The 9,384-nt window shown below is 34.2% G+C and overlaps 1 long non-coding RNA gene across 1 annotated transcript in view; it reads right to left on the minus strand.

Annotated features, from left to right (window-relative positions):
* Nucleotides 1-9,384, minus strand: part of LOC117173256 — an 83,942-nt gene that overhangs the window by 4,196 nt on the left and 70,362 nt on the right. Inside the window, exon 2 of the long non-coding RNA XR_004467147.1 lies at nucleotides 4,186-4,378. This is a non-coding gene — a long non-coding RNA (uncharacterized LOC117173256). The remainder of the gene's footprint in view (nucleotides 1-4,185; nucleotides 4,379-9,384) is intronic.

Below are 9,384 nucleotides of genomic sequence, written 5' to 3' on the forward strand. Positions count from 1 at the left end.
CGCCAATTAGCACAAATGGTAAGTTCCGACAGTGCCTACAAGTGTGCCTACTGGCCGCTAAATGGCAATACCGGTTTCATATGTATACACCTGGTATAAGGTAACGCCGCTGTAAAAATCCGTCAAGGCAAGGAAGTGCATAATATAATAGCCAATTAAGCCATTCCGAGGCTTTCCACTGCTTATACATTGTTATGCTCCGAGGTCGTCTAGAGATTCTTGAAGGAGGTTTGATATCCTTCATTCTCTGATCAATTGTCGCTAGATTTTGTGGATTCCCAATTTACCACCGCATGCTGACATCTTCCCTTATAAGCTGAAAATGTTGCTTCGCGAGCCCGAGAAAGGGGTTATGGCAGCTGTCAACGACCACACCTTCAACAAGATCGAATTCCGGAATCGCCGCGAGAGCTGAATATCCTTTACACCGTTTACATCTTTTCTTTGTTGAACTGATGCCAATGCATCTCGACGGATTGAAGCATCGGTGCGCATTTCGGTAGGTTCTACGAGGTAGACACGTCGTCTCTCTACTATTCGTCCTGGAGCACAACAAAAAGTGCAACTATTTTTTCCGTTATGTTGCTTCATTCTCAAAGCAGCTGGTCTTGCAACAGAATCGGCCGTGAAAATGACCGTAAAGACCTTTGTCGTTACCTCAGCTTCTCCATCAGGTTTCCAGGAAATGCCAACGTCGCGCAATCTTTTCAGATCACGAACAATCGGTAGAAGTATAGTATTATATACTGGCTGTTTGTTTGCAACCCAAACTCCACCCAACAAATGATGCCTCTTCCGGGCATGAGGTGATAATTCGTTGACCTCCAGAATAATCGGGTAACAATTTGCAGAAGATGAACGTGTAAGTTTAACACCATCGGTCCGTAATTTTAAAAAGAGATTGTAAGGGTTGGACACAAAATTTCCACGTTCACTCAGTTCTTTGTATTTGTCCCCGTCGTATATGTCCTCCATTGCATCAGGATTTATTTTAACCTTGGTGATTTTGTAGCGTAATGATTCGGCCATGTTGTGCACTTTCAGAAGATTACGGAACTGAGGACGTAAGCGCACTGACTGCCAAATTCGTTTCCTGAAGTTCTGGGTCACATTCACCACAACGGCACTTTCTAGTTGGTTTTGAACCCTTACCAACCTTCTCTTGGCATTTGCAACAGTATAAACGACAAAACAAGTTTGATTTGTCTCGGCCGAGTACTTTCCAAATATTCTCCTTTTTGTGGCAATATTGATGTGCCGAAAAGATTTTTTTATCCATTTTAATTGATCAATTATTTCTTCATAAGTGCTGTTATATTGCACTACTCGGGCAAAGATTACCAAGAAATGACCAATGGCTCTTAACTCATCTTTGTGCTGCAGATGAACGTGCATACCTAAATTTTCTCCAAGGCCTTGGAACAATGTTAGCTCGGCGACCTCTTCCTCCTCCTCCTGCTTTTTGTCCGTTATTAAGCTGTTTTCTCTTTCCCCGCCATCACTGTCCCTATTTGCCTCTCGATTGTCTTCACCCCATCTATCATTTTCATTTCCTGCATCACTTACTTCTTCTTCATCAATCGCATCACTGTATTCTTTATTTTCGGTGTCCTCTACTTCTTCACTCGAATACTCTTCATCTGCAACCATTTCCTTGTCAGAGTTCGCTTCATAATCTACAAAGTCCTCCTCCTCGTCATCATCGCTCACTTCTTCGCCATGAAATTGCTTTCCTCTATGCTGTCGAGGCTCCCGCTCTTCCTCTTGCCCTGATGAACTCTCCAACATCTTAAGTCTCTTAGATTCCGTCGGTTGTGTCATCTTTTTTTTTTTTTTTTTTTTTGATTTCTCAATTCTGTTTGCAAACAATACCGAAACAACTTTTAGATTTAAAATATTGTTGAAAAATGCATGCGGTACTTTATAATCAGGGGCCCAACAAAAGTCACAAGGCAGTGGGTATCGCAGCCGCCCTATACATAAAAACTATTTAAAAAATTCGATACCACTTTACATTGTTTTAAGTGTTAAAAAAAGTTTCTATTCAAACCTTTTTATTGTTGATAAGTCTAATAATTTGGACCCCCATACATATTGCCAGTGGGTGTCTTCAACTTAAGTGTGGGTGTCCTGACATCCAGGACAACGGGGTTATTGCACCCCTGGTTATAATGTCTCAAGTTACCCACATGGTAGGAAAAATATTCGGGGGTCTTATTTTTCAAACAAATTATATCGCGTTATAAATTGAGAGATTATAAAATATTGTAGGGCGCGTGGATATAAGAAGTGAAAATTTAAACCAAAAAAAATATATATGTTTACTATTTTCCAGATAACAGTTTCCAGATAACAAAAAAAACTTTTTTTGACGAACTTGAAAAGTTCGAAATATAGAATTCTGATAAAATTATATATGTAAAGTAGGTGACGTTTCTCAATTCCAGTTTAAAGGTATGCCAACATATAAAAAAAAAATTTGTGCGAGAGGGGGGAAAATGTTCTTTACTGAGTTTACCAGCTCATAAACGTTAAACTGCTTATTTAACAGTTTTAATTACAGCAAATGAAAAAAGAACTTTTTCTATCTGTTTATTATTTGATATTTTAAAATGTCAAAAAATAAAATTAATATAAAATTTATCTATAAACTATAATATTCAAAAAAATACAGAAGTATGTCAATAGTATGTGTAATACTTAGGAACATTATAAACATATACTATTCTCTGTTGTTCGGGCAAAGAATAACCAAATAGACTTTACTGACTCATGTTCATCAATTTCAAATGTATTTCTTTTAGGTAAATAAAATGATTGTGTTTAGATATCCATAAAATATATTCAAAAACAGTTTAGACAGTATCCTTATATTTCGAAGTTTTGAAAATTTTGCCAAAAATTTAAAATTTAACCATTTTGCCAACTATTTATCAATTGAGTTAGCCATTGACATCCAATGTAAGTCACAGTACAGTCCGATATAAGGCGTTAGATATTTAAAACATTTTTTTTATTTTTCCTTTGAATTATCTCGAAAACGGTCAGAGATGAGTGAAAACTAAATAAATTTTAAGGATTTTTCGAAGGCTTTTTTCAAACATCCCAAACCAAACAAATAAAAATATTTTAAAAATTGAAACCAATCATTAAAATTTTGAATTATATCGAAAACGATCTCGACCAAACTTTAAGTTATTTATATAAGGGGCGGACCTTGACAATCACAATTTAACCCAATCAACAGATTTTTAAAAGGAAAAAATCCAAATTTCGAATTACATCGTAAAGAATGAGACACACGCAAAAACTAGACAAATTAATTATAAAAAAACAATTAGCATTAATACTGACGAAATTTGATACATTTTCAGATTTCCAGAAAACGTTAAAAACTACATAAAAACTTTCAGAATTTTAAAAATTGTATAGAAGGGGATAGATTCTTAGAATTGAAAATAATTGAATAGCGAGTGGGGATTGGACGCATGGATTGGAAAGAATTAAAGTATGTGTGCGGATTGAAATTTATGTACACTCAGCGATTTAAAGGGATTGAATGTTCGGTTTGGATTGGTTGCCCATCTATTTAGATTGAGCGCACGAACATGAGAGCATCTAAAATATTTAAACTGACTTGGGATGACTCTTGGATTCATTTGGATTGGGCATCGGTCTGAGAGTTTGTTTCCAATTCGTGTGATAAGTAAGCCTCGAATCCATTTGGGTTGAATTTGGAGTTGAAAGGCGGATTCAGGAGGGTTGAAAGGGATTGAAAAATTGCTTTGAATTTTTTCGGATTAATTAGAATTTGTTCGAATGGCGACATGAATTTCAAAAATAATTAAAAAATATTTCAAATGTTGAGAACAAGCGGCTACAGCGCGCGACCATCGCTCTCATACCTGCAGGAAAGTCACAGAAAAATAAAACAAATTTTTTACGGACCTATGTACTCTTGTAAATGATATCACTTGCTTTTTTACAATTATTGTTATGGGCTTTAGAGTTAAGTAGTCAAGGTGAAGAAAATAGTCAAGATGAAAAAAATAGCCAACATAAAAGTTTATTCTTCTTAACTAAATTAAATTTTTTAATAATACTGAAATTATAATAAAATTTAGTTTTCTTGTAATATTGGAATAATTCTAAAAAAAAAGACTAAAATTATGTATGATTAAGTACTTTTAATCTTGATCTGAAATTTCTGCCTTTAGAAGACCTATGGTGTCTCCTTCATCTGCTATTTCTCTTACTGTGTACCGCTCCTTTTTTAAAGCTGCAAGGGCATATCTTTTAATCGTTTCGAATGTTATATCTTCATCGCTCAAACCACTTATTCTTGTGGATTGTTCCCCTTGAAGCTTCATGACGATTGCTGCAACAAAAGAAGAGAACCTGAATCCCTTGTTCTGTCTTATAATAAATACAGGGATCATTTTAGTAACAATGTAATAATCACTACGGATATTTTCGTAATCTCTCCAGGTAATTTTACGGAAAGTACTTTCAGACATTCCCTTCGGCTTTCGGGCAGCAACAAATAGTTGTTGCTCGGGTTGCCAGTAACCGAGAGTTACTTTTCTAATTCTATCACTCATCCTCGTACAGTGCTTCGCTCCTTCGTATTGACCTACTCGTATATTTCTGACCTAGCGACATCTTTTTCTGCTAAACTCATGCCCACGTGAAATGAGCTCTCGAGTTAAAAAATAGAATTAGATAATAAGCATTACGGAAGGTTTATCTGGTCTTGCATATTCACAATAAGAACAAAGTGAAAAATGAGATAAACCTTAATTAATACTTTCAGTTTAATTAGTAACATCTTTAAATCGGTATATCTCATTTCGGTCGTCCCAAACTAAAACTCGTTCCTACATTTTGGATAAGTCATCGGCCTTTTTTCATCGTTTGTGTTCGTTGATTAGTATTTTATGCATGCTACACCAAAAGTTTTGTTTCTAAATTTAAGCGGCAAGGAAGGTATATGATTTTTTTCTCTAAGATTTGGTCAAGTGACAGGTGACATCCAAAATGTAGACAGAACTATAAATATTTAAAAGTTTGTCATAAGGAGAACCGCAGGATTATGCCGGAAGCGGGTGCCATTTTACAAAATTGCATCCGATTCCGGTGAAATCGCAGACAGGTTTCAGCCGTATCAGCGTCTCACGACCGTGAGATAAGTGTTTACAGTCTGTCATGGATTCAATATATCGATCCGTCAAAAGTCTCATGCACTCTGAGGACACAAAGCGATCTAAGGACGACCCCCCCAAATTGTTCCCGCTGGTACATGTCTTAGCGCTTAATTGTCATGTAGAGATGATTTTGCAAGATATTCACCAGAGGTAGCTTGGCATCTCCAAATGCATAGATGATCAGGGCGACCAGCTTAAAATAATGTTCAGGGTATAACCGCAACAAAACCAAAACCAATCCGCAAGAACATGAAGTTTCAGGTACGTGCTGCTTCTCAGTTTGCTGTGCACCCTCTTGTCGAGGAGCTGTAGACAGAAGGTTTTCTTTCGAGCCTTCTTGATCTGAGCCTACGGGAGTCAGTAATCGAGATGGATAACGTTTGATACATTTAGCTCACCCCTGATATTGAAATCAGGACCAACTTTTTTAGCAGTCTCTTCCGCTTTTTTGTACATAAACTCTTCTTTGCGTTAATTATTCGTGACCCGGTATCGAAGGATCTGGGTCACGTCTTCATCCATAGAAATATATTACACATGAATAAAGTAATAGTGGGACGGCAAGCATGTTTGTTGTAAATACTCTGTTCCTCGCAAACAGTTCGGAAGATCTGATCTGTCAAATAAGACGTTTGTATTTATATCGGAGTGCATTCCTAATCTATATTGCGTCCTGGATGCGACTTTGTGGTACACCCAGGCATGTATAGGTCTCTCCAGCGCCAAGTTATCGCGAAGCGCTTCAGTCAAGGAACTCGGGTCTTTAGGGATGCCATTAAATTTTCCTTTCCAATCTTCCGAGTGTATTTCTCAACAATCCCTAGAGCTAGATATAGCTGTTCTTTATTCTTAACATAGATTTTTAAGATGTTCCATGTAAAATACATAAGTGATCTCATGCTTTCGATTGCCAGGTTTGGCGCAGTAGTACCCTTCGAAATGGCGAATTAAAAGAAATAGTGGCGATAACGTGAAGTAAATAAGGAGAAGGCTCACGGTGTCGTCCTGAAAAACACCTCTCGGAAAGGTGACGCTGTTAATTTCACACGATTTTTTCCGGATGAGATGGTAAATCAGGTTTTCCAAAGCGGCATCAATTTCTCTATGCATCTCATGATATATCGAGGCGTCCTAACGATAGGATGCCAATGCACGCGATCGACTAGATCATACTTAACAAAAAATATAAAAAATAAAAAGCTAACCTAGAAGTTAGCGCTAGAAAGTTTTAGTTTGCGGAATTGAGCAAGATGTTGCGTATTCAGAAGTCGTTCTTGATGTCACCATCCTCAGTTGCAAATTCATTTCAATAAGTATAAGTATATCCGAAAATATTTATAAGAAAAAACCGGGCGCTTATTTATTAAGTATTTTTTAGCAATATTTTTTCACAATTTATAATTCTGTCTTAACTGTAGTCTACGCCGATAACATAATTCAGATCTCTTTATATTATTCGTTAAAGTGACATGATAATTCGTAATTGCAGCATCCAGGAACTGTACAGAATAGCGACTGGATCGGTCAAATCTACTGATCCGCAGTTCAGCACCACCAAAGATATTAGGTCCTAGATACGACATGGGTCAGTGGTGGGGACGGCCGATATATATATCCAACTACATTTTCGACTATATCGAGGTGCTGCCCTCTTCAACTTTTTACCGTTTCTATGGCAACCGCGTCGTCCTAGCACATTAGCGGGCGGGGCGGGGCCGGGGCGCACACCGAAAGTTGTTGAATTCCAAACCGAACGGAATTTTCTGTTTCTCGCGTTCGCCTTCGCCATCACTATAGCAATCTTTGCAATAGTTGAGTCGGTCGGCTGGCTCTATACGGCCTGTACGTCAAAAATGTTATGAACACTGAATTACCTATTTATATTAAAATAATTCTATTCGTCCTTTAAGATTTATTGTAGTGCAATTTTTAAAATTATGTTGTAAAACTAAATTTAAAGATTGAATACAATTTAGATCATTTCAAAAAGTGAATACATTTTATTTAAATTCAAAATTTAAGCGAAATTTAGTTAAATTTAAGTAAATTTCGGTTAAAATTGTAGATGTTGAATGGTGTTAAATGGTGTTAAATTTAAGTACAATCTAGTTAAATAAAAATGAAACTGTCGTTAAAGGTTAAATTTAATTTAATTGAATACAGATATATGGGTTCTTTCTTGGCTTCAATGATGGAGAGCATTCAAATAAGCTGGAGAAATTTAAGAAAATGCCCTTAATTTTATAACAATTTGTTAAATTAAAAAAAAACTCAGGAAACTTTTGTTTTGAAACTTTTCAGAAGTCGACAATGTCAAAATATAAAAGAAAGCATTTAAACTTCAGCATAACTATTTTGCATGGAAATATTTTATTATTCCACAATTTTATTTCAAATTAGAAGTATGTTAGCAATTAAATAATTATTCCATTCAAAATTATTTAGTTTCGAAAATTGGATTATAACTTCAAAGCCTTTAAAATTAAAAGGTTTTAAATGAGAGCAATTTGAAATGGAAACAATTAAAATTACAGTCTAAATATTTTCTTTTAGAAGCGTAAAAATAAAATAATAATTATTCAAAGAAACTAGTTTATAAATTTAAAATTCAAAATCTCAGTAGTTGTACAATTTCGAATATTCTTCGAGTATAACCTGTCAATTCAAATTATTTAATTTTAATCGTTTTAAATGAAATCACCTATGATTTGGCAATACATTTTTTTCAGCTTTGGGATATAAATAATTTAAAACTGCAAAAAGCAGATTATTCGATGTCAAACCTCGTGAAAAATTGGAATAAATTTAAAGCCTTTGTAATCGAAAAATTTTTATAAGGAGAGGAATTTTAAATTGAAAGATTTTAATATATTTTCAATTTAAAACATTAAAATTGAGTAATTTTATAAACAGAAATTTCAAGAATTGTATTATTTGAAACTTTTTCATAGAGTTAATAAAGTAAAAATTCAAGTATGAATATTTTAAAAATTTTGAATATGCCTCAAGTATATAATCTGATAAAATCAAATTATTTAATTTTGTAAGTTTTGAATTGAAAATTGAAATGCAGAATTCTAAATGTTTGTATTTGGGTATTATCAGATTTTGGAGGCCATTAATTTAAGCCTAATCAAGTTAGAAGGCTTACAGTTGTCAATTTTACGATATTAAACCCTTATACTCAAAACCAAATTAAATTTCAATGTTAAAATGTTAAATTGTTTAAGATTTGATTCTTAAATTAAGAATTTTTTCAATGCTTTTAACATTTTTAATTTTACACTTTCAAACCTTTTTCTATAATTTGAATCATCGAGAAAAAAATATTGCATTTTAGTAGACACGACTTTTTTACGTGTGAACAATCCGTCGAGAGGGAAAAATGGGTTAAGCCAAATCTGCTGTTTATGTGAAGAAACTCACTATCTTCGTTTTGACGTGAGTCTTCTTTACGTATACGCTGCAACGCGAAAATCACCCTTACGTCAAACTTTAGAGAGTAACTTTTTTCTCCAAGACGGCAGAAATAATCAAGGCTTATCACATTAAAAAAAATTATTTGATAACAAAATTTCGTCACTTATTTATTTCATGGAAACTTTTGTTCCTGTTTACAATATTTAAGAAATAAGAAAAAAATCTTGATTGTAATATATTGATTTTTGAAGAACAAGAAGCTTTAAGCATTATAACGCTTTAACTTCAAATACCTAGATGACAGTTTTGACTTGTCATGTTCATTGTAATTTTTACATTATGTCTAATTGTCTACTGTATTATGAATTGCAGTTAGAAGAAAGTTGTGAATAATATAATAGAACGGAATTAAACTTCGGTTTTCAATAAAGATCTTTGAAAAGGAGTATACAATTTTTGAAAAAAATAAGTCTTACAAAAAAGTGCCGGATCATGTATTTTTTGGAACGATTCATAATTTTATTCAAATATGCAATTCCTTCCAAATTTCTTTTTAATTATGCAAGAAATAAAAATTGTTAATATCTTTTTTAAATAAAAAAGTGGGGGTTTTTGCATGATTGTCGTTATTTTTCTCAAAGAAAAACCTTTTTTGTTAATTATTATTATACCATTAAGCCATTTCCCTTTCGGGGTAGGCGTGACTCACTCGGCAGGGGAAAGGAGTAGTGTGTGGATGGGATAGAGATTTTTCAGATTG

Source organism: Belonocnema kinseyi, chromosome 5, assembly GCF_010883055.1.
Source record: "Belonocnema kinseyi isolate 2016_QV_RU_SX_M_011 chromosome 5, B_treatae_v1, whole genome shotgun sequence".
NCBI lineage: Eukaryota > Metazoa > Arthropoda > Insecta > Hymenoptera > Cynipidae > Belonocnema > Belonocnema kinseyi.